Source organism: Canis lupus, chromosome 8, assembly GCF_003254725.2.
Source record: "Canis lupus dingo isolate Sandy chromosome 8, ASM325472v2, whole genome shotgun sequence".
Taxonomy (NCBI): Eukaryota; Metazoa; Chordata; class Mammalia; order Carnivora; family Canidae; genus Canis; species Canis lupus.
In genome coordinates, this window is record NC_064250.1 from 54,336,426 (window position 1) to 54,360,088 (window position 23,663).

The 23,663-nt window shown below is 37.1% G+C and overlaps 1 long non-coding RNA gene across 1 annotated transcript; it reads left to right on the forward strand.

The window, feature by feature from the left end:
- Positions 1–11,967: 11,967 nt before the first annotated feature.
- LOC118355444 (uncharacterized) lies at positions 11,968–19,436 on the forward strand. The gene is made up of 3 exons (XR_004817857.1): positions 11,968–12,044; positions 12,150–12,344; positions 19,393–19,436. It is a non-coding gene; the product is annotated as an uncharacterized LOC118355444 (long non-coding RNA).
- The last annotated feature ends 4,227 nt before the right edge of the window (positions 19,437–23,663 follow it).

Sequence of the window (23,663 nt, forward strand, 5' to 3'; positions counted from 1 at the left end):
CATCAACTCTTCTCAATTACTCCCACAAAAAAGTAAGGCTTAGTATGCCTTGAATGGAAGCCAATACAAAAGTATTTCATATTCATCTTTAGATCTTTTCTGTATTTACAGGTGAATACAGAACAACACTACATCTCTATCTGTATTTCTAGGTGAATGTGAGCATGTCTATTTCGCCAGTTCAAAATGTATATGAAATACACTAATTTAACATTGGCATCTCATTTTCTGAACCCTCCTGATTTTTCTGCTACCTTTATGGTTCTTGAAAAAATAAATTTTAATGTTTTTAATTTTTAAACTCCTCCTTTATTGATGTAGTTCATGTGAAGAATTAAAAGGGAAAAAGAAATTGAAAATTTGTTTGGAAAATCCTTTCTTAGCTTTCCTGCTAAATTAATTTAGGCAGTACTTGAATACCAGCATTATTTATGCAATAGTATGTATCATAACAAGTAGACACTCTTTAGTCCGTCATAATTTAGTTTAGGCATAATTTGTCATAAGAAATTGCTAATGTATATAGTCTCTACCCAAGACGCATATGCATGCACACACGCATGCATGCACTTACCTGGAATTACATGAGTGCAGAAAGCACTGTTTGTTCACCATTGTTTAACCAGCTGTGAATCCAGTAGGCTAGTGAAACAACAAAGGACGTGGAAATGTGTTTTAAGAAGTGAAATTACTGCCCATTATTCTTCCACTGGATGTTTCTATATACCTATCCCTCTCTAGGGGTTTCATGAAGCTGCAAAGTGTGTATCACAGAATCTAAGGTGTTGATTAATTTGGGAAAAATTACATCTTTATTTTCACTAACTTCTAGGTCACATTTAGCATTTTCTTCTGAGCATAAGCCACAAACTTTAGTGATTTTAGCAGAATCAGTGACTTGGTCACCAAGAGAAACCACAAATATTTCTTACCACAATTGTTGTTTATATGTCAAAGATATTTTTGAAGTTGAGCTATTCACTCCAGCAAGATCTTAAGTTTTTAGTGTATAACATAGAAGATATATGTATTGTATCACAGATTTATTTCTTTTCAAAAATGTTAACTAATTCGCTTTCCTTTATAATAATCAGTTGCATTTTCTGTGTTTAAAAATATTCTGTCACCAGAAGGACAAAGGAATCCATGGCACAAAAAGCTCTACAGTTTTCTTATGTTACTTGGGAGGCAGTTACCTAGTGCTTTAACAGCTCTCAACACAGTAATTCAAGAGCTACAGTACCATGGGCCATGTGCTATAATCCCTTCCAGGTAATTAATCCCAGGAAGCATGGGACAGACATCTTTCATGTCCCTCTTTACCCCTAGGATTGCCCCGTGTCCAAACTAGTTCTGGTCTCTGGAAGCCTACATGTTTATCCCTTCTCTTATTTTAAAGTTACTGCAGACTGTTCCTTTTGCTCTGCAAAAGGTTTTTGTCTTGATGAAGTCCCAGTAGTTCATTTTTGCCTTTGGTCTCCTTCCCTTTGGAGACATCTAGGAAGAAGTTGCTGCGGCTGAGGTCATAGAAGTTGCTGCTTGAGTTCTCCTTTAGGATTTTGATGGATTCCTGCCTCACTTTCAGATCTTTCATCCATTTTGGGTTTATTTTTGTGTATGATGTAAGAGAATGGTCTAGTTTCATTCTTCTGCATGTCATTGTCCAATTTTCCTCACACCATTTGTTGAAGAGACTGTCTTTTTTCCATTGGATATTCTTTTCTACTTTGTCAAAGATTAGTTGACCATAATGTTGAGGGTCCATTTCTGGGTTCTCTATTCTGTTCCACTGGTCTATGTGTTTGTTTTTGTGCCAGTACCGTACTGTCTTGATGATTACAGCTTTGTAATATAGCTTGAAGTCTGAAATTGTGATGCCACTAGCTTTTTCAATAGTCTTCTGGCTACTTGGGGACTTTTCTGTTTCCCTACAAATTTTAGGATTATTTTTTCCAACTCTGTAGAAAATGTTGGTAGTGTTTTGATAGGAGTGCATTGAATTGATAGGGATACACATTGAATGTGCAGATTGCTCTGATTAGCATAGACATTTAACAATATTTATTCTTCCAACCCATGAGCATGGAATGTTTTTCCATTTCTTTGTGTCTTCCTCAATTTTTTTCATAAACATTCTGTAGTTTTCAGAGTATAGACCCTTTACCTCTTTGGTTAGGTTTATTCCTAGGTATGTTATGGGTTTTGGTGAAATTGTAAATGGGATCGATTCCTTAATTTCCCTTTATTATGTAAGTATAAAGAAAAACAACTGATTGATTAGCACCAATTTTATATCCTACCACATTACTGAATTCCTGTATGAGATCTAGCAATTCTGAGGTGGGGTCTTTTGGGTTTTCCATATACAGTACCATGTCAACTATGAATAGTGAGTTTGACTTCTTTGTCAATTGGGATGCCTTTTATTTCATTTTGTTTTCTGACTGCTGAGGCTAGGACTTCTAGTACTACGTCGAACAACAGTGCTGAGAGTGGGCATCCCTTTTGTGTTCCTGACCTTAAGGGAAAGCTCTCCATTTTACCTCATTGAGAATGATATTCACTGTGGGCTTTTCATAGATGGCTTTTATGATATTGTGGTATATTCCCTGTATCCCTATGCTGTTGGTGGGAATGTAAGCTAGTATAACCACTCTGGAAAAAGGGAGTTTCCTCAAAAAGTTAAAATTAGAGCCACCCTATAACCCAGCAATTGTACTATTGAGTATTTAACCAAAGGATACAAATGTGATTCCAAGGGGCACCTGCATCCAATATTTAGAGCAGCAATGTCCACAATAGCCAAACTATGGAAAGATCCCAGATGTCCATTGACAGATGGATGTAGAAGATGTGTATATATACAACGGAATATTACTCAGCTGTCAAAGAGGATCAAATCTTACTATTTCTGCATTGTGGATGGAACTGGAGAGTATTATGCTAAGTGAAATAAGTCAATCAGAAAAAGACAAGTATCCATATGTTTTCACTCATATGTGGAATTTAAGAAACAAAACAGAAGATCATAGGGGAAGGGCATGAAAAATAAAATAAGATGAAATCAGAGTGGGAGACAAACCATAAGAGACTCTTAACTTAGGAAACAAACTGAGGGTTGGTGGAGGGGAGGTATGTGGATGGATGGGGCAACTGGGTGATGAGCATTAAGGAGGGCACATGATGTAAAGAGCACTGGGTATTATATGCAACTGATGAATAGCTGAACTACATTTAAAACTAATGATAGGGGGATCCCTGGGTGGCTCAGCCGTTAAGTGCCTGCCTTCCGCCCAGGGTGTGATTCTGGAGTCCCAGGATCGAGTCCCATGTCGGGCTCCCTGCATGGAGCCTGTTTCTCCCTCTGCCTGTGTCTCTGCCTCTCTCTTTCTCTCTCTCTGTGTCTCTCATGAATAAATAACTAACATCTTAAAAAAAAAACCCTAATGATACACTGCATGTTAATTAATTTAAATAAAATAAGATATAAAAGAATAAAGCTACTGCAGAACAATTTACCTTTTAGGTAGTATAAAAATTTGGGTTCAAGTCCTGGCCCTTTTACTTACTAGAATTGTCTCCTTAGCTAATTTACACAACTACTCCTTGTCTCAGTTTCCTTATTTGCATGATTATCATCTCTTATAGATTGATCATGAGTGTAAATGACTTAGCGCATGTAAAAAAATTAGGATGTTTGGCAAATAAAATGTTGTGCAAATACTTGCTATTACTCTTAGATGCCTATGTTCACGAGTCCTATAACTGTGTGATAGATAACTATACTTTTAAAAGTTTAAGCATTGTTTAAAAAGGAAACCTTATATTATGTGCCACCTGAGATTATTTTGGCCTCACCCCTGTCTTATTCCAGCTGATGCTAAGAATCAGCAATCTGTGGGCTCTCACTGACACATGCAGATCCAATTTGACATTGCTCCATGCAGTTCATGCTGCAAATGTCTTGTCTCCTGCTGATGCAGAGGTTTGGAGACCCTGTGTATCTACACGTGTGGCTCAGTGCCCAAGGCAGAAGCAGGGAGGAGTTAATGCCTTAGAGAGAAGGGTCAATGGATACATTTTACATGTTTCCATGTTTCTATGCTTCTTAAGTATGGCCTAAGTTCTTCCTTTCCAAAGGTGTACATCTTCTGGATTTGTGTTTGCCTTTACTACACCCTGTTGCTCTATACTGGTGTCTTTTCAGAAGGCACACAGAACGCCTGATTTAATAACCACATTGCCTAAGACTGAAGAACCCATTTGATGGCAAAGAAAGAGAAGGGTAGGCTAGCTCTCATGTACCCCATCACTCAGAACTGGCCCAATAAAATGATGGATTGCCTGTTAAGTCTTGACTACCATACCAGGTCAAAAATAACATCTGGTGGTTTTGGGATTCTGACCTCCACAGTGCAGTACTTGAGCTGAATCAATGAACAATATACAGTATTGTATCTTCAAAAGCTAGCATATATGGATCCAGGAACCAAGGGATAGAAGTAGAACTGGTCCATTATACCATAACTCACAGGGACCTATTTGGTATAAGAAATTTGTGCTTATCACTTTACAACTTTAGCCTCTGTTCTAATAGAGATTCCAGGTCTCAGGAAGGAACATTTCCAGCAGGAGACGGAAAAGTATCTAGCCACTAAACTTGCAGCTGTGATTAACACTTGATTTCCTCAGCTTTGTCATGCAAATGGACCAGTGAAGAAAGAAAGAAGCAATGGATTTATGGTGGCAATCAATCTTCATTACCATGAGGAGCTAGGATTTCTGCTACGTAATAGAGGTGAGGAACTGGCCTCCCTGGAACCAGGGATTAACTTGGGCACCTTTGGTTTTCCCATGCCAGTCAGTGGTAGTGGTGACAAGGGCCAGCGAACTAAAGGCTCAAATCTACATGCAAACTCTTATTTTCATGAAGTGTGGTTCGTGAATAGTTTGACACTAAACAAAGAGGAGGAATTGAGTAAAGACAAAAATAAAACAAAGTAAAACAAATTAGAAAGAGTTAGAGCATCTTTAAAGAAACTTGAAGTGGTAAGAACCTTTACCACTTGATTATGATCTTGAGCTTAGTGGCACACTCTATTTTGTAATTGTATGATCATATCATGTATTTACAGAATGAATGTGGATTTTGAGTTAGAGGTAGGTTGATACTAGATCAATACTGATGTCTTTGGTCTATTTGCAATCAGTGCTGGTACTCTGCTGTGATTTGTATGGGGGTGGGCACAGAACAATTGCTTCATTGATACCTGTTTATTCCTTGACTATCTTATTTCCATTCACCAAGTTAAGAGAATTTTTTTTTTGAGAGAAAAAACATTGGGCAGTTGCTCATAATATAAGTTCATGTTAAGAACCACCAATAAACAGCTGAATTATTTAGTTACTCCATGGACCCTGATTTTAAATGACTTCTTTGGGGGTATATTAGAGGGTTTTGTATTAGTCAGCCTGTTTTCTAATAGTCATTTTCTGAAAGGTTTTCCTTTTATTTTAAAAATTTTGTTTCATACAAATCATATCTATATTAACCTTCCAATAAATGATAGTGCAAAAATATGGAGTTCTTATATACCATGTAATACAATGACATGAATCTATGATTTCTTTTGTTCATCACATGAATAGGACAAAGAAGATGGATATAAATTCCAGCTCTATCATTTTCTAATAAAATAATGCGGGCAGTTTATTTTTATAAGCTTGGCTTCTTTGTGAATAAGGGAATAGTTCTAATAAGAAGAAAAAAGAATGAAAGATGTAATACTCTGAAAGAAAATATGCCGTTGGGCAAGTTATAAATCTTGCTGCTGTACCTTGGTTTTCTGATCTGTAAAACACGAATAATAGTATCTACTTCATTGTGAGAACCTAAGTAATTGATATATGTAGAGAACTTAGAATTGTGCCTGTCATGGAGTAGGTGTTTATTATTTGCCAGGTGCTTCATATGCATTATCACATCTATTGATGGCCCAAACAATAGAGATAGGAGCTATTTTTTGTCATCCCATTTTATAGATAAAGAAACTGGCTCCCAAGGAGATTATGTAACAAATCTTCCTTGATTTACAATGGTGTTATATCCTGATATCCCACTGTAAATTGAAAATGTTTTAAGTTGAAAAGCATTTAATGCACCTAACCTACCAAACATCGTAGCTAGTCTAGTCTACCTTAAACATACCTTAAACAGATGTACATTAGTATACAGGTGGACAAAACCAGCTAACACAAAGCTTATTTTATAATAAAGTGTTGACTATCCCATGTAATTTATTGAATACTGCACTGAAATTGAAGCACAGAATAGTTATATAGGTATAGAATGGTTGTAAGTGTACTGATTGTTTACTCTGGCGATTGCATGGCTGATTGGGAACTGTGGCTCACTGCCACTGCCCAGCATCATGAGAGAAGATCATACTGCATATTTTTAGCCTGGGAAAAGATCAAAATTTAAAATTCAAAGTACAGTTTCTACTGAATGTATATTGCTTTTGCACCATCATAAAGTTGAAAGATCAGAAGTTGAACCATTATAATTTGAGGACCATCAGCACTCAGCCACAGAGTGGTAAAATCAGATTTTCAACCAGATATTCTGATCTTATTCTATTTTACTGCCTCTCTAACCAGCACCTGCCTTAAACTGCAAATATTCTAAGAATCACATGGGATAATTGATGCAAAAACACATGATGCACTGTAAACTGATACATACATGTTAATAAAAATCATATATAATCTGAAAGATAGGTATAGTCATTTTATACTAAATATTTATAAATTTTCCAGTAGGCTTTTCTTTTTTTTAGTGTTAATCCAATGTCCCGACATGACATTTTTTTAAAACTTAGCTGTTTCCTTACTTTGAGCATTTGGATTATTTTTATTCTTTATATGATGTTATTCTTTTCATGATTTTAAAAGAAAGATCCAGACCTCGGCCAAATAGAGTGCTGAATTCAGTAGAATTTTAGCACCAATAAGGGTAGTGTGACAGGCAAGGAAACTGAGGCATTTGAGTACAATAACCTGGGAGTGGGCAGGACATGGGAGACATCTGGTATGAAAGGGTTCAGACTCTTCCCAGACATAATAGATACCACAGAAACAAGAACCCATCTCTAGTGCTAGACAGTTGAGTTTATCTATTTTTGCACATGGTTATGAACTAGGAAAATGCCAATTTAACATACTTATGAAATATTCCAGTATGTTAAAGATGCAGATTTTGAAATACTTTAATTAAAAGTTGATCACATTTCTGTTTCCTCAGGTCATAAAAAGGCTGAAGGTAGAAGTGGGGTTACTGTTGCTGAGTCTATTTCCATGTGCCATAGTGGTACTCATAGGACTTATTTTATGGGGTTGGTGTAGGGATTGAGTAAATGCAAGAAAAGCAATATACACAGTTTCTGATGCGTAGTCATTGCTCAATAAAGAATACTTATCATCAGTATCTATTTCAGTGAGGCTTCACGGCTCTGAGAAATCTCTCCATTATTTCTGGAAGTCACCAAGGCATGTCACTTGTGTGCTTATTAAGAAGTCTTTCCCATGATGACACTATGGTCTTCAGCTTCCTCATTTCCTGAGCTGAATCTATAATTCCTGTGGGATGTATGACGCCCCTTCTTATTTCAGCCATTGCCTCAGCTGGTGGTTGCTGGTGCTGGGTCAGAAGGCATCATGGTAGCTTTGTGGAGTGTCTGGTGTTATTGATGTGATAGCATCCTTCTTCTCCAAGGCTGCACTCCATTCTGGAGTCCCAGTGTGCTGGAAGCATGCAGACGGTCTCACCTCGCATTTTGCAAATAGACCTAGGTCTTTTAGCTTCTATGGCTTGCAATCTTCTCTTTCAGAATTGGAAGGATCAGTCTATGGGGGCTGCTCTGTAAGACAAATTTGGATGAAAGATAATATTGCATCCTCAATTTTGCTTCTCTTCTTGCCTATCAGACTTTGCCTTTTCTTAAAATGAATGTTCTTGGGGCATCTGAGGCCTCAGTTGAGCGTCTGCCTTCAACTCAGTTCATGATTCACAGGGTCCTGGGATCAAGCCCCGCATTGGGCTCCCTGCCTAGCGGGAAGTGTTCTCCTCACAGTCTCTCAGTCCATCCATTCCTCCTGCAAAGTACACACACCTGGTGTGCGCCCCCCCCACCCCCCCACATAACCTCCAGATATTTGTTAATGTAATTAATTAGCAATTCTTACTGGACTGGACTCAGACCCCAAACATATACATGATGCGTTTACACTGGCAAACAAAAGGAGCATATTAAGTGTGCCAGAAGGCATTGATATTTTCTTCCACTTGAATATATGTAAACACTTTATTACTTTCCAATTCTGGTAGATTTTGGCTTCTATGACTTAGGATGACATTGTTCAACACAGGTTTTTGTTGTTGTTGTTTTTCAGTAATAAAGAACTGTTTTGTTGAAGGTCATTCTTTCCCTAGGTTTACTGTAAAGGAACACCATAATAGATCATGTCACTCACTCTCATTTGGGCCATAATCAAGCATCCTATACTTTCTTGAGAGTTCAAATATTGATGGCTATTGGTGTTCAAATAGACAATTGTTGGTAAATTTTTTTGGTATCTATTTTTTTTTTTTTTTTTATGATAGTCACACACACAGAGAGAGGCAGAGACATAGGCAGAGGGAGAAGCAGGCTCCATGCACCGGGAGCCCGACATGGGATTTGATCCCGGGTCTCCAGGATCGCGCCCTGGGCCAAAGGCAGGCGCCAAACCGCTGCGCCACCCAGGGATCCCTTTTGGTGTCTATTGTAAACGTAGTTTCAAATGATAAACTTCTTGGGCACTCAAGATCTAAAAGAGAAAGAGAAGAGAACACTGATACATTTCATACTTTATCAAATCTGGCACGACTAGAATAAGGTTCTAATCTGTAAAGAGTTTGTTATTAATAAGGTATGCCAAGCAAAGAAAACCTGAAAGCACCAAACCAAAAATAGATCAGCAAGTAAGCAGTATTTACTTATGACTGACTTTGTACCATTGCTGTTGATTTGACAACACAGCTAAGACACTTTCATTTTTGGATGTTTAATCAGAAATGACAGGTCCATTTTCTTGCTCTTAACACTGAGTAACTTGTATGGTATCAATAGCTGTAGTAGTGTTACTTTGATGTCTATATTTACCTTACCTGAATTATAAAAACATAAGTAATTTGATGGGAGGACTTTGATTTTTTATAACTTTTTGATTTTTAAAGTGTTTATGCTGTGAATGATTTTAACTCTATTTTTAATAACACAAAAGTGTCAGCTTAATTTGCTTATCAAGCTATGTATTTTCATTATCATTTCTCTGAGAATAAGCCACTATTGTACTGTAATTTTTTCTAGATAAGAAGAGGTTTAAAAACTTCATAGATACAAGTCTCTTCAAAATGAATTCCTACATATATTAGATAATGCTGCTTACAGAAGGACCTGTTGGGCTCACGAGTTTATGTTACATGTATTAACCACCCAGCTATTCTTGTTTACTTCTTATACTTTCCCTTTTCATAACAAAACCTTTATCAATTGCATATGCAAATTTCAGGTTTACATTTTATTGCCAACCCTCTTTAAACATCAGACAAGATACAAGAAAATAATAAAAAACCCAGTCATATTCTGGTGGAATACTTAAAACTTGTTAGAAGTCTGTAGAGCCACATGAGTTTCCTGCCTTAATGGCTTTTATCCTGAGAATAAGCCAATGTCAGCACCGCATAGGGTGGTTAAAACTCAGAAAATCTGAAGCTGGTCTAAAGAGCAGAGTACAGATTTTGAGGACACTAGCCATGAAAAAGAGATGGGGGCTATTATGATGGAGAGAACCAGAAAGGGGGAGCTTCAAATTCTATATAAAAATATGGTTTAAGGCACCTTGGTGGGTCAGTTGGTTAAACATCTGACTCTTGATTTTGTCTCAGGTTATGATCTCAGGGTTGTGAGATCAAGCACCACATCAGACTCTGCCCTGAGCCTGGAGCCTACTTAAAATTCTCTCTCTCTCCTTCTGCCCACTCCCCCTGCTACCCACTGCTTGTGTGCATGTGCATATTCACTCTCTCTCTCAAAAACTAACTAACTAACTAACTAACTAACTAACTAACTAACTAACTAACTAAAACAGTTTTAAGTTTCTGGCTGACTTCCTGATCCATGCAAGGGCAGAGAAGACTCAAATCTTCATAGCTAGCGATAAAAGACTGAACTGAAATTGAGCTGCTACCCAAAAAACAGTTTGTATATTGGGTGCAACCAAGTTAACTGCCTATAAAAACTAAGGTGTCAATACTTTTTTGAAGGACATGATAGAGTCTAGAGTCTTTGTGACATAATATCTGTGTTGTCTTGGTTACAATACAAAATTACTTAATATATGGAGAACCAGTCTTAAAAGAAAAAGAATTCAACTGAGACCAACCATGAGATTATTCAGAGGTGAGAATGAGCAAAGATTTTAAAGCAGTTATTATCATTATACTCAGTGAAGTAAAGGAAAATAAGCTAATAATAAATGGAAACATGGGAAATCTCAATAGAGAAATAGAAGTAAATGAAAGTTTTAGAACTGAAAAATAAAATACCGAAATTAAAACCCCCTAGATAGGCTATTGGCAGAATAGAGATGATAGGGAAAGTCATCCATGAACTTAAAGTTAACTCAATAGAAGACTAATCTGAAGACAGAGAAAATAAGATTGAAAAAAATGAACAGAGCCTTGGGGACCTGTGGGTAATAACAGAATAGCAAAAACAAGAGCATAGCATAATCAAACTGCTGAAAGCCAAGGATAAAGGGGAAATTTTGAAGCAGCTAGAGAATAATGACATTTTACATGCAAGGGTATAGGTGAAACTAATCTATGATGAAAGAAATCAGAACAGGGGGGCAGGGGGCAGGGACAGGTACTGCCTAGAAATGGATAAGAGAAAATTTTTTTGGTTTGATATATGATAGAGCTTTGGGTTACACAGATATGTGCATTTATTAAAACTGCGAATATATACTTCATATAAATACATCTCATTTTGTGTAAATTCAAATTTTGCGTTAAAAGAAAAAAAAAACTAAAACAAAACTTGTAGTTGACTCTCACTGCTTTAAGTACTCTGAGTATAGACACCTACTTCATTCCTATCACTGTGTCCCTTGGGCTGAATACAATGAATGGCATGGTGTACATGCTCAGTAAATTTTTGTTGAATTAAATTTCATCTTACATATTCTTTTTTCATCTCCACCGATGTAATGCAGATGACTAAACCATGACGAAAGTCCTGGAAAATAAATGGAAGAATGAAGTAAGGAATCTATATAATCATGAACATTGCAGGCTAATAAGAATTTAAATATAACATACAGTGTAGGCCATGTAATAACATGTTAGAGTTTGCATTTTTAGAACTTTCATTGCCCTATATCAAATCCCTAATGTAAGCCAAAAACTCAACATACATGATCTCAAGGATCATATAACATATTATCTATAAGAACACTGAAAAATAAATAGTATATCCTTTTTGCAGTTGGTCAGATGGCGACTAAAGAAAGGAGATCATATCGCTGATAAGTGAATAGCTGTGCCAGTTAGGATACTAACAGGAAATAGTTCTTCCCAGGTGGTTCAAATGAAAAGAATTTAATGACAATCTTCATGTAGAGGTGTGGGCCCAGTAAAGGGAATAAAAAGGGGATAATGAGGTATTATCTCCCAGAGACAAGGAACTTAAAGGAAGCCATTAAAACCCCTCAGGTCTGGAGGGACCAAAAAAGGAAATAGTATTTCCAAAACTCGGTGAGAACTGGTGGGAACTAAAGTAGTAGAGGCTTCCAGCTACTGCCAGAGCTGTAGAGTGAAAGAAAAGATACTCAACCCTTACTTCCTGCTTTCTTATTTTCTGCAGGTGCTTCCTACTGTTTGAACCCAACTGGTTGCCAGCAGTCCAGGGAGCTCCAGAGTCAGCCTCCCAGGGCATAAAGTGGGTCAGGGAAGAATGGAGAATAGAATGGAGTGGGGGTAATTGGAAATTAACTAGTACTTGTAGCCATATTCAGATTTGATCCCATGTTCTTATGTCTTCCAGGCCCATGTTCTTCCTTATACAACAAGTTGACTCTCATTTTCGATGCACATTGTAATAGCAACCACAAATTTTATCATGGCTAGAGACTTGTTGAACTAGGCACTTTCAATTTCTTCTCTAGAACTCAGAAGGTCGTGACATGGCTCCTGAGTTTAGATGGGAAGAGGAAGATGGGAATGAACTACCATCACCTAGGTTAGTCTCTGGATCACTCGTTCAGATATCCCTAACCATCTTTCAAATTCAACATACTCTTGTGCCCAGGTTAGTGGACTCTTTAGGGCTTTCACAGGGATGAAATTGAGTTACTAATTAAATACCATAAGGCTAACTGATGGATGGTTACTCTTTAATGTGACATTTTAGAGCACAGAAAAGACAGGGACTAAGATAATTGTTCTCCAGCTAACTAAATGTAATGCAGCTAAGGAAAAGGATGAGGGTGCAGGGTCTGGCTTCAATTATTTCCAGCCCAGCAGGTCTTTTAGAAATGTCTTTTAGAACTGCCAATTGTCTTGGCAGCATGAAATGCTGACTTCTCTGGAAATGTGGTTGAGAATACAGATCAAATGAAATATTCTTTTCTAAGTATTAATTAAACAAGTTAATTAATCTCATGGAGCCTCAGCTTCTTGTACACAAAATGGGAAGAAAAATAGTGTGTACCTCATGTCATGGTTGTGAAATTTAATGAGGTAACAATCATAGAGCACTTATAACAGTGCCCAGAAAATAATAAGCATTCGACAAATGTTAGCTATCATCATCGTTACCTTGTGCCAAGCAATAACCTTTGCTCTTTGTCCCAGTTCCCTTTTTACATTGTTTTTAAAAAGCCTTCTTGAGATTTTTCTCATTATGCTTTTTCATTTTCTCTTGAATTTCAAGTTTGTTGTCCTGGCAGAGACTCTTGCACACTGGCATTTCCAACTCTGGTTAATTGAAAGGTGCCATGAATATGAGTCCCTTCATGGCACTGCCTTGGGACATAAACCATATATTCATGGATTCATTTTGGTATGAAGCTCTGCGAAGAGCAGCCTTTGACTTATCTATCTAAATTCTTATTTTACCATTTACCAATAAAAGACCTTGGGGAAATCACATGGCTCTTCCAAATATCAGTCTGCAATATAAAGATGACTTGGTGCCTATCCTATATGTGTATTTGTTAGCAGAATGGAGTGCCTTTGTTAATGTTAGGTAAATTCTTAAAATCCTGTTTTCTTTAGGTCGGAGAATGGAATTTGACAGAATAATTTCTCTACTGCTTTTCAAATACATATATATGTGCATATGCATGTATATATATATAATTATATATACGTGAATATGTGTAGATATAAAATTCCAAAGCATAAAAATGGTTGAAGTCACTACTAGGATCAAAGCCAGAAGATTTCAGACTCTGTTTCAGTGTTATCCTGGAGAACTTAACCCCTCTCTGCTTTAGTGTTCTCATCTGTAAAGTGAGAACTGTTCTTTATGAGACAGATAAAGTTAGGAAGGAGTGCATATATAGTAAGGTTTCCTTTTGGAAATTTATAATGCTTGTCAATATAGTAAAAACTCTGATTCTCTTAAATTCTCTTAATAGGAGTATTTACTTAGCTCTGCTTAATTTAGTGTTTCTCTGACTTGTTTGTGCAACCCTTTTCTGAAAATAATGAATTAATATCTTGGCAAACACAGGCATTCTGCATATAAAAAGAATTGGATTTTGGAGTAGATGAGATGATATTCAGTTCCCTCCTCTTCATGATAGAGTTCAGTGTGTCCATGATAGAGTCATGATAGAGTTCATGATTATTTCATAGCATGATAGATCGATGTCCCTATTGTGCTACCCTTCCCCACACTTATAACATTCGTGTCATGAATTGTCTCTTTTTTCAAAGGGAAGAGAGTTACTATGACCAATCATATGGTTCACATAGGTCCACAATTTACTAATGGGCAGTGTTATATCTCATAAAGTTATTGTCTTATGCTTTCTTTGCCCTTTGGAATTACGTTTTTCTTCCACTGGCTCAAAAAATTTATATTTAGAAGTAGGGAAATGATAATTGGATTTTCATTCTACTATTGTTTATGTGTTACCCTTTAGAAGTGAGTAGGACTAAGGGGAGTATGATTGGCAAAGATCAATTCAAATGTTCTTGGGATTTCTGGCCACAATATACAAAATGTGGATACGCCACCTTGGCTGTGTGAAGGGAATAGCTTTTTCCATCAATTTGTTTGCTAAGTGATGAAGCTAAGAAAATTCATTTTGGCTTTGGAGATGCTTCATTTAAGCTGATGGACCTGGAATTTAAATAACTCTACTATGGGAGCAGTCTTAGCATTGTAGGACTTAATTATGAGGAATGAGTAATGAGAGTACATTTCTGCTGTAGGACTGTCTTAGAGTCCTGGAAGAAAATAGATGGCTCATTCAAACTGGGTAAATGCTAAAGGATTCATAACTAGCTATTTACAAAGTGTGAGCCGAACCTAGAGAAAATGCGGGCCAGGGAGAAAGAAACGCTGATTATACCGTCTTTTGTTTTATAATCTTCTGAAGATCCTGAAGATGGTTCAACCAAACCAGAAGTCAGAGAGCAGAGGAGCCTGTTAACTCAACCAGATCCCTATTAGAGAATATATAAATGAAAGGGGGATGGAAAATACCTTGCATAAGTGTCAAGAAGTCAGGCCACATGTTTTGATGACTTTTACAAGAAGGAAATGATCATAAATGAACCATTCAGCTCAGTCCATCCTAAGTGTTAAAACTTCACCTTGATGTATTTCTCCAGCTGTTTTTATGTAAGCATTACTATTTTCCATTGTGATAGGAAGAACAATCTCCATTTTTGAGATAAATATGCTTTAAGTTTATTTAACTGTATTTTATTTTATAAACACATATAACACTCACTATGTGACAGGCACAATTCTAAATACTTTAACTATATTAATGGCTTAATTCTCATAACAGCTTTCCTATTATCACTATTATTCTTCCCATTTTGCAAATGGACAAACTAAGCAAAGAATGCTGAATAATTTGCCTAACATCGTAAAGCTAATTAAGAAGTAAAGTCAGCAACTGTGGTCAGGCAGTCTGATTCCATAGTTTTACTTTAAATTATTAGGCTATGCTGCTTGCCTGTTTGGCATGCCGCCTTGCTGAGCAATCAGCCTATACATACTCAACTCTATTAAAGAGTTCAAGTAGTGTCCTTTACTTTTTTTTTTTTTTTTACATACAGTAGAATGATGTTGTAAAAAGACCATGCACTTCAGAATAGAAGGCTCTTTCTTAGAAGGATGCAAGGATCCTTGATTACTTGGGACTTCATCAAGATAAAAGTGTTTGAGAGGAGGCTGTGATCTTAACATCCTTCCTGGGCATCGTATGTTATCACTAAGGGAGATATTACTAAATTGAATTCTAGTAATTGTTTTAAAAGAGGATTTAATATTCTGAACACTGCTTCCTACCAAGTATGGAAGCCCATGGGGGTGTCAAGTTGCCCTACCAAAGAGTAAAGACAATGAGGTCAGACATACCTAGGTTCAAATCCTAGAAATGGTTATTTGTTGTATGACTAAACTGAGGGATGAGAATTGCAGGAGACATGTAGAATGGTTTTCAAAACATGGGTTTCAAAATCAGAAAAAAAACAGATTTCAAATTTTAGTTCCATTATTAATTAAGTATATGTTAAATTATTTAACCTCTGATTCTTGGTTTACTCATCTATAAAATGGGGCTGGAAATACCTACTTCCCAAGTTGTTCTGTAAATCAAATGCAGTAATGCATATACATTTAGTAGTTTCTGAAATATAGTAAGCATTCACTGAGGGTTAGCATCACAGTCATCATCATCATTATCATTACCATCATCATCATCAGGTCTTTTGGGGTAATGCCCTACCCCATTGTGTATTGTTCTAATGAGGCTGTCAATAACAGTTTTTTTTCTATGCCCTGTGCTTGAAAGTTTGAGCCAGAGACTGAGACATGACTGACCAGAAATCCTCAGGAATTAGTCCAAAGGATGGTGTATTAGTTTCTTTGGACTGCCATAAAAATAAAATCACCACATAACAACAGGAAGAGAAATGAATTGTTATAGAAATTAATTCTTAAACAATAGAAATGCATTTTTGCACATCTCTACAGGCCAAAATCAAGGTGTATCAGGGTTAGTTCCTCCTACAGGCTCTGAAGGAGGATCTGTTTTATGCTTTTTTCCTAGCTTCTGGTGGTTGCTGGCAATCCTTGGTGTTCCTTGACTTGTAGACACATCAATCTAATTTCTGCCTCCATCTTTATACCAACTTCTTCTAAGTGTCTTTTTTTCTGTATCTCCTAAGGACACTTGTGATTAGAGTTAGGAGCCATCTAGTTGATCCAAGATGATCTCATCTAGAGATCATTAACTTAATTACATCTGCAAAGATCCTTTTCAAAATAAGTTCACACTCACAAATTCTGGGTAGATATGTCATCAAAAGGGGGCCATCACTCAAGCCATTATAGATAAACACCTGATCCAAACAGGTTCATCCATCGTCATGAATTCATATTATAGAGAGAGGTTGTATAAAAATCAGGACCACACAGAGAAAAGCAGGGTGAAATTATGTGGCAATAGGAAAAAGAAGGAAATGGGGGTAGGGCAGAGGTAGAAAGAGAGATATTGAGGGAACATCTGCATTCAGTAGAGCCCTAAATCATTTCTGCCTTCAGACTTCTCAGTTATTTCTCAGCATTCTTTTTTTTTTTTTTTTTTTGCCTATGCTGTGTAAGTTGAGTTTTTATCATTCATATCTGAAAGAATACTGAACAGTATAACTACTAATATTAAACAGATGTTAATTCTTTTTTTTTAATTTGCCTTTGGTAGAAAGGGGAGAAGGGATTGTTGAAAAGGGCTTCCTGCTGTGTTATTACTTCAGCTAAAAGCTGGAGGTGGATGAGTCACTAGCCCTTTCACTGATTAAGTTGCCTGCTTCTCTGTTTCTCTGCCTTCTAAGGATGCTCAGGTATTGTGAGCTATCGTATACTGAGTGCTTTCTATTTTTTAAGTACTAGACAAAATCTTTGCATATATATTTGATCTAATCTTATGGAAAACCTGTAAGATAGGTGATGTTATCCTTACTTATAGACGAGAATGGTGAAACTCAAAAAAGGTTGAGGAATTGTGTTTTCTTTTTCTTTTTACAATTAATGAAGGGTTATATGCTGTTAGGCAGCAACTATATATCTTCACTGTTGTGTCTCAGGATTCACCCCAAAGCTTGGCACATAGTCAAGCAATGGTTCTCAAAGTGTGTTCACTGAATAAACAGCATCGACATTATCTGGGGGCTCATTAAAAATGTAAATTTTCAGGCTCTACTCCATACATACTGAATAGAAACTCTGGGGGTGGGACCCAGATCTCCACATAATTCTGGTTAAGATTTTGGGCCACTGACTAGATATTTACTAAGAGTAGAAAAACAGTGAAAAGGTTGAGTCCCAAAGTCTTAGTTAAGGGAAAGTGGTTAGTCTAGGGTCTATGGTTTCCCAAGAAATAATCTGACTTCTAATAGCAGAGTGACAGAGAATGTCTGTGGCACCCTAAAATTATTCTTAACATCATTCCTCTGGGGTATAAACCCACCTTCAGTACACTTGGCATAACCACAGACACATAGAAAGCAATGACTTCTCACTTCCAGACAATGGTGACTTCCATCTCTCTTTATTCATAGTCCTGAGCTCTGTTCCTGGTGTCTCTTAGCTTTTCTTTAAAGCGCAAACTTGCAGAGGAAAAAAAAAATCTTTTCACACCATTTAGGCCATTGCTTACCTAATGGGACATATAATGTGATGAAATTGAGATATGGGACACCTGGTGGTTGAGATATGGGACAGTTCCCAAGGGTATAATTACACAGGCTATTATTTAATATTTTAACTATACCTACTCCAAAAGCATGCCCGTGGAGTTGGTTAATGTTATGACAAGCTGTAGATTGGAACTGAGATTTTTGACACTTTTGAAATGGCAGAACAACTAATGACTAGATTTGGGGTGAAAAAAAGCCCAGGAAATTGATTTTAAAGAAAGATTTATCATAGATGCAGGTACTCAATACATAGAATAAATCGTGACTAGAGGACAATAAGCAAAGTGCAGCAAATAAAAGCCTAGGGTTTGAAAATTGGGTACATTTATTTCTTTGGAAAACAATGCTCCACTTTATGAATGTGATATCATATGTAGAAATGAAGTGATATTCACAGGAATTAAAAATGTCTTTATAATAAATTATACATTTTAAGGAAATGTATATAAGAATAATTCAAGTCTTTTAGATGTAGTCCCTCCCCATGGAGTATTGAGGTACTATGTTAGTCAGGATACAGTAGATTTTGCTGCAAAAACAAATTAACCTTGAAATGTCAATGACCCAACAACAACTAAAGTTAATTTTTGTCTCATTTTCCATGTCCCAACACAGGTAGGGTGCTGTTTTCCACATAGCTGCTCAAAGACTCAGGCTAATGGGATGCTCTGAGAGCTTGTATTTTCATCATCTGAACATGAGCCACCAGTATTGCCAGAGCAAAGGAAAAAAAAAAACATACATTGGCTCTGCTATTCTCTGGCCTGACAGTGATCCACATCCCTCCCACTCATGCGTCGCTCCTTGGCCAGAACTTATCATATGGCCTCACTTAACCCAGAGCAACACGGAAACCTGTGAATAGTACATGGATTTTTGATGAGTTTTTGCCCAAAGTACCTATTTGTTCTAATTAACCTGACTTCCTTCTAGGTCAGTTTGTATATTCTGATGGCTTGTCAGGTCTTCACATCAAAATCCTCAACTATCATGATAGAATATGAATATTGTCTCAGTCTCCTCAGATAGCCATTCGAATTTGACCATATCCGACTCCTACTAAAACACAAAGAGAAAAAAAATGTTACCTCAAAAGGTGATAAGGAGTTTTCTTTTGAACTACTTCTTCAGATTAAGTAAATTCTTGGAAGCAATTTAGATCACCAGAAAGTACCATTCCTAGACCTCCTTAATTAAACTTTCTATAGAAACGCCTTTAATGAGTGAAGTTTTAATGCAACAACTTTAACGTTTATCAAGAGTCAATATAAGAATACCTATAGAGCACATGCTCTAAATTATTGAATACCCTATGCATAAAGATCCATTGGATTCCATCCTTTTAGGGACCACAGTGGAATGCAGTGGAAAGATGTGAGCTTTGGAACTGGTGAGTACTAGATCTGAACCCCACGTCTGGCAATTCTTGTCTTAGTGACCCTCATTTGATAACTTCATCCTCTTCCTCTAGTATCCCACTAGAGAGGACTAAATTGAGGTCTAGTACTTTCATGATTAAAAATTTGAATCCTGGAACCAGGCTTAGGTTTGAGTTACAGTAATACCACTTACTAGGTATGTGGTTTTGGACAAATCACCTAGCTCTCTGTACTTTGATTTACTTATCTATAAAATAGGGATAACAATAGTACATATATCCAAAATTACTATGAATATTAAACTGATATTATGAATATTAAACTATAATATATACATAAAATATGCATATATGTGTATGTATGTGTGTGTGAATATATATATATATATATATCTCCACACACACACGCACTGTGTATACACCTTAAAACAATGTCTGGCACAGAATACGTACCAGTTAGTGCTGGCTATCATTATGATTAAATTAGAGAATGGAGATATTCTTTCATATGGTGCCTTATAATACAGAAGCATCAAAAAGTCATTCATGAAGATATTAGTTCCTTTATGATCAAATAATGACAGTGTAAACCTCTGTACCCTTTTTTCTTTTTCTTTGACTACTAGGAAACTCAGAGCTAAATTTAATGTTCAGTCATAATATCTACACATCCTTACACTGTTGGATTTACATGTATGTAATACAAATGCTGAAACCCTCTTTTGAAATAAAGCAGGGTGTAAATACATTTATCATAGTAGAAATGTACTAAGATCAATTTTTCTAACTATAAGATCTTTTCTTTCTTTCTTTCTTTCTTTTCTTCTTTCTTTCTTTCTTTCTTTCTTTCTTCCTTCCTTCCTTCCTTCCTTCCTTCCTTCCTTTTCTTCTTCTTCTTCTTCTTCTTCTCCTCCTCCTCCTCCTCCTCCTCCTCCTCTCTTCTTCTTCTTCTTCTTCTTCTTCTTCTTCTTCTTCTTGTTCTTTTCTTTCTTTCTTTCTTTCTTCATTCCTTCCTTCCTTCCTTCCGTCCTTCCTTCCTTCCTTCCTTCCTTTTCTTCTTTCTTCTTCTTCTTCTCTTCTTCTCTTCTTCTTCTTCTTCTTTGTCTCTTTCTTTCTTTCTTTCTTTCTTCTTCTTTCTTCTTCTTTCTTTCTTCTTTTCCTTCCTTCCTTCCTTCCTTCCTTCCTTCCTTCCTTCCTTCCTTCCTTCCTTCCTTTCCTCCTCCTCCTCCTCCTCCTCCTCCTCCTCCTTCTTCTTCTTCTTCTTCTTCTTTTCTTTCTTTCTTTCTTTCTTTCTTTCTTTCTTTCTTTCTTTCTTTCTTTTCTTTCTTTCTTCTTTCTTTCTTCTTTCATCAGGCAAGTAGGGCTGGAATGATTTCCTTGCTACACTATAAGCTCTGTTACAGAGCTAACCTACGTAGGAACTAGACATTCTTCTAGGCTGGAGCAACCAGCTAACTGAAATACTACTTTAAAAACTCTCCATGATTTAAATGACTGAAGGGCTTCCTAAAACTTTCTACAGACTCTTGTCAAGTTTTAGTGTCTCCTCCTCTTACTAAAGCTCTTTCCCCCTGCCATGCCTTTTATCTATCACTGATTGGCGAGTAGCTTGTGTACTTTCAGCTTTGCTCTCCCTGAGAAATATTTCTATGATTAAATACCCACCCTGCCACGGTGTGCAGAAGGAAGAAGTGGAACTTGGAGGTTTATTTCAGGCAACTCCTGGCTTCCTTTGAACTGGTGTGCTCCCTTGCTTGGTGCAGAGGCCCAGTTCCAGAAAGATATGACTATTGGAAAGAGTTCAGTGAAATGAAAGAAAATATGGTTTGTGGCAGGTTGGAAGTATTGAGTTCTTAGGAACCATCAGAGGCCAAGTATATAATAAACTTGAGTAAATGACAAGATGATGGGGAAGAACAATTGCCCAGAGGTTTGTGGTGGGTATAAACACCTAGGAAGGAGAGTAAGTGGGGAAGAGGGTTTCAACAGCATGGCTGCAAGCAAGTGAAAGAAAGGAAGCTCTCTTTCTGCTGAACTCCAAATACTTATTGTTTATACTCTTCTCTTTGGAATTAGTCACTTTTATCATCCAAGACATTTCCTGTGTGCTTTTGTATTATCACCTGACCTTTTACCTATAGATGACTTATTTCCACAGTATAATTATGTTATGGGATGGTAGAGGCCATGGCTATTCTTCTATGTCTCCCTGTCAGTGAATAAATTATACGGTTCTAATTCCAACTCTGCTAGTTCACTAGTGACAAAAACTATGACAAGTTATCTGATTTCTGTAAGTTTTAATTTTTTTCTGAAAAATGGGGCTAACGATATTCACACTGCAGAGATTTAAGGAAGTGTAGTGCTATATAAAATGTTTGGTCATATTAGGATGTGAATGCCATCTATTACCTTTCCCTCTCACAGTGGCTAATTCCATGACTGACATACGCTAAGCATAATATTGTACTGTTATAATACAAATCAGCATAATATATGTTTCATAAATGGGGTATAAATATACAGTATACATACATACTTTACATAAACAGATATACAATATAGAAGGTAAAAATATATATCTTGTCCACATGTTATAAGCTTTTATAGCTTTGTAAACCTTGTTTTACCATTTATGGATGTCCATGTTACACATGTGTTGGGTATTACCTATGTACATATTTAATATACACCTGGACCTTCAGAAAATGAAATTAGCTTGAATATTTCTTGCGTTGGGGAGGTCCTAAGTAAATTCACCCGACCTGCAATCCAACTTCATGTTCCAGCATTTGACTGTATGTAAAGTGCTGTGAGGCTCATCTGACTGTAACCTATAGGTTCCTGGTGTTTTAAAAGCACCAGCGTGGTCCAAAACTGGATTGCATCAAATTGCACAGACAGATCTTTGAGAGATTGCTCCATTTAATGAAGAAGGCCACAAGGAGCTTGGGTAGTATGGCCTAATGGGGATTTTTCATTTCCAATGGCCATTTTTATGAAATCTCTTCTAATTGATTATAGAATCTGAATTCAAGGAGAACAATCAGCTGTCAGTAATTCCTTTTAAGCTCTCACACACTGGAGCACCACTTTCCTTTTCAAGTGCTCTCCTCTCTGTGAGGGGGATGAAGCAGCAAAGGGAGGGAGGGTAGGTAGCTGGTTTGCATGCAGCGAGGACAGGCAGATCAATCAGGCTCACAAGAGTGTCTTAATCAGAGGCCTGTGGTTCACTGTGGTGGCTGAGAGCTACCTCCTTGCCAATGGCATCTTCTGTTTAGAGATGCTATTGATTGCTCCTCTCTGCTTCCCTTTTGGGAGTTTCTGGCTGCCAGGCAGTGTCAGGAGAAGGGCAAGGGGCAAGGAGTTTCCTTAACGGTGCATGGGATTTGGAGCCAGTATCTAATTTCCGAAGTGGCAGACGCAGTGTCACTCAATGCAGACTTTCTGGAAAGGTGATGAGTAGGGATGTATAAGGCAGCAGTCCTGAGGCAAGATGCCCATAGAAAGATAGGGGAGGGTGCTCTAGTGAGGGTATAAGAAGTGTGTTCAGTTTAGATGAGAAGAGGGCAGTGCTCTGAAGGAGATCATGCTGAGTGCATCAACTCTGCTTGGAAGAAACTCCCAGTTAAGATAATTTTTCCAGAGGGCAGCCCAGGTGGCTCAGCGGTTTAGCACTGCCTTCAGCCCAGGGCCTGATCCTGGAGACCCAGGAGCAAGTCCCACGTCAGGCTCCCTGCATGGAGCCTGCTTCTCCCTCTGCCTGTGTCTCTGCCTCTCTCTCTCTCTCTCTCTGTCTCTCATGAATAAATAAATAAAATCTTAAAAAAAAAAGATAATTTTTCCAGAGAAATGTAAAATCTGGAAATCAGGCAGGGACTTCATATATAATGGATCTATTTGTAAACTCTGCATATAAATCAATACTCTCACATTGATGAGCGTGCAAGAACATTCTTAGAAACTGACACCCATCACAGATGAAACTTAAACTATTTTGGGCATGGGATTGGGGGTGGGAAATATATAATTTAATTATTCTTGATTCAGAGTTTGCTGTGAGGATGAATAATTGAACACAATCAAGGACATTTTTTTTTTCTTCCAACTAGAGAAATAATGCTGGGGGAGAGACACAGTGGGAGGGACACTCAAACCAATTTGAGATTATAAATGAGAAGATAATACAATTTTGTATATTGAATGGTTATGAAAATCAGAAATGACTCCTTACTGCTT